The sequence below is a fragment of the Silene latifolia genome, chromosome 11 (assembly GCF_048544455.1).
Source record: "Silene latifolia isolate original U9 population chromosome 11, ASM4854445v1, whole genome shotgun sequence".
Lineage (NCBI taxonomy): Eukaryota > Viridiplantae > Streptophyta > Magnoliopsida > Caryophyllales > Caryophyllaceae > Silene > Silene latifolia.
This window is the reverse complement of record NC_133536.1, coordinates 123,188,126-123,190,608: the sequence shown is the minus strand read 5'-3', so window position 1 is coordinate 123,190,608 and position 2,483 is coordinate 123,188,126. Positions and strand designations below refer to the sequence as shown.

The 2,483-nt window shown below is 41.8% G+C and overlaps 1 non-coding gene across 1 annotated transcript; it reads left to right on the top strand.

Moving 5' to 3' along the window:
• Positions 1-2,102: 2,102 nt before the first annotated feature.
• Positions 2,103-2,209, top strand: LOC141616642 (small nucleolar RNA R71). The gene has a single exon (XR_012530974.1). It is a non-coding gene; the product is annotated as a small nucleolar RNA R71 (small nucleolar RNA).
• Positions 2,210-2,483: the final 274 nt, after the last annotated feature.

The window sequence follows — 2,483 nt, the reverse complement described above, 5'->3', positions numbered from 1 at the left end:
AGGTGTTGTTGATGTTGCTCAACACCTTGAAAAAGTAATCAAAAGCTTGTTCATTATTATGGTAGAGGTCCTCAATAGACCGTGGCCCTTGTTGTTGATCATGATCGATGGCATGCCCAATGTAGGGATTAAAAATCCCTTCAAACTCGTCGTCCCAAAGACCACAAACTTCATTGAGTTGGCTATTGAAAATCTCTTGCTTAGATGGAGACAACTCTCCCAATTTCTTCTCTTGGCCAATGAGGCCATCCTCTTCTTCCTTGGTTGATTTTGATGAGCTTTGCAAGCTCTCCTTGTCACAATTCACTTGCTCTTTGAATGGAGCATCTTCAATTTTCTTCCTCCATTGGAGTTCCGATTTCTTCCTTTCATCTTTTCGGCTATAGTGATCAATCATGAAACATGGCTCATGCAAACGAGGAGCTCTCATGGTCTTGTCAAGATTAAAAGTTATGCTTTCATCTCCCACTTCTAGAGTGAGCTCTCCATGTTTCACATCAATCACCGCACCGGCGGTGTGTAGGAAAGGTCTTCCTAGGATGATTGGAATGTTGGAATCTTCCTCCATATCAACAATGACAAAGTCTACCGGGATGAAAAACTTCCCGATTCGCACGGGGACATCTTCCCATATCCCTAATGGTGTCTTCGTCGATCTATCGGCCATTTGAAGTGTGATGTTGGTGCATTTAAGCTCTCACATTCCCAACCTTTTACTTACCGAGTACGGCATGACACTCACACTAGCCCCTAGATCACATAAGGCTTTGTTGATCGTTGTGTCGCCAATGGTACACGGTATTGAGAAGCTTCCCGGATCCTTTAACTTTGGAGGTGAACTCCCTTGAAGTATTGCACTACTCACCTTAGTGAAGGCGATAGTCTCAAGTTTCCGGATCGACTTCTTCTTTGTGAGGATATCTTTCATGTACTTTGCATAGGCCGGAACGTGGTTGATTAATTCCGTGAAAGGAATTGAGACTTCTAAATTCTTCACAATCTCCATGAACTTTCCAAGTTGATCATCAAATTTGGGCTTGGCTTGACGACTTGGAAAAGGAAGTCTAATCACAATGGGCTCCTTCTCTTTGGCCTTGTCTTCATCTTTCTTTGAACATTCTTCTTTTGATGATTCTCCATCTTTGGAGTTTTGCACAATTTCTTCCTTTTCACTAGCTTCCACAACTTCATCCTCAACTTGCTTCTTCGGTGCTTCATACCTTGTACCACTTCTCAAGTGAATGGCACTAACCGTTTCATGTCTAGGGGGATTACTTTGAGGTGGTAATTGCCCCTTTTGTCTTTGTGAGCTTGAAGATGCTAGTTGAGTCAATTGTGTTTCCAACATCTTGGTGTGAGCTAGAATGTTGTTGATGGTGGTTTCTTTTGCTTGGCTATCTTTTTGCATTTGGGTGAAAAATTCTTGTCGATTCTTTTGCATTTGGAGGACCGCTTTTTGGACATCAAAGCCTTGGTCATTTTGGTGATTGTATGGATTTTGATTTTGGTAACCTTGGTTTTGATTGTAAAAGGGTCTTTGATTTTGGTTTCTCATGGGTGGTGGAGTGTATGTTGTTTGAGGGTTTTGAACATTTTGGCTTTTGTATGAGAGATTTGGGTGGAACTTGGTGTTTTCATTGTAAAAATTTGAATAAGGGGTACCACTTTTGTAAGCTTGGAAAGCATTAACTTGTTCGGTTGTTCCCCTACACTCACTTGGGTCATGACCCAAAGTTCCACAATTCTCACATATCCCACTTGGGATTGATGAGGATGCCATCATGGCATTGACATGATGCTTTGATGATTTTGAGTTTTCCTCAAGTCTAGCCATAGCTTGTTCAAACTTCAAGTTGATTGTGTCAATGTGAGCACTAAGTTGAACACCCAATTGAGTAACGGAGTCCACTTCATGCTTTCCTCCTCTAGTAGCCTTGCGAGGTCTACTATATTGTGAATTATGGACCGCCATTTCCTCAATCTTGTTCCATGTTTGATTGTCATCAACTTCGGTGAACATTCCATTTGATCCCATATTGAGAATGTTCCTAGAATCTTCATATAAACCATTCCAAAATTGTTGCACTAAAAACCATTCGCTAAGTCCATGGTGAGGACATGAGCGACAAGTACCTTTGAACCGCTCCCAAGCTTCATACAAAAACTCTTCATCCCTTTGCTTAAAACCCGTAATTTGAGCTCTTAGCATGTTGGTCTTTTCCGGTGGGTAGAATTTTTTGTAGAAAGCTAGAGCCAACTTCTTCTAAGAATCTATTCCAAGGGTGGCCTTATCAAGGCCCTTCAACCATTGCTTTGCGGTGCCGATTAAGGAAAAAGGAAATAAGACCCATCTAATTTGGTCTTGAGTCACGCCCGTTTGAGAGATAGCATCACAATAATCACAAAAGGTTTCCATATGAGAATGAGGGTCCTCACTAGGCATTCCCCCGAATTGGCTCCTCTCAACTAGTTGGATGAAGGCG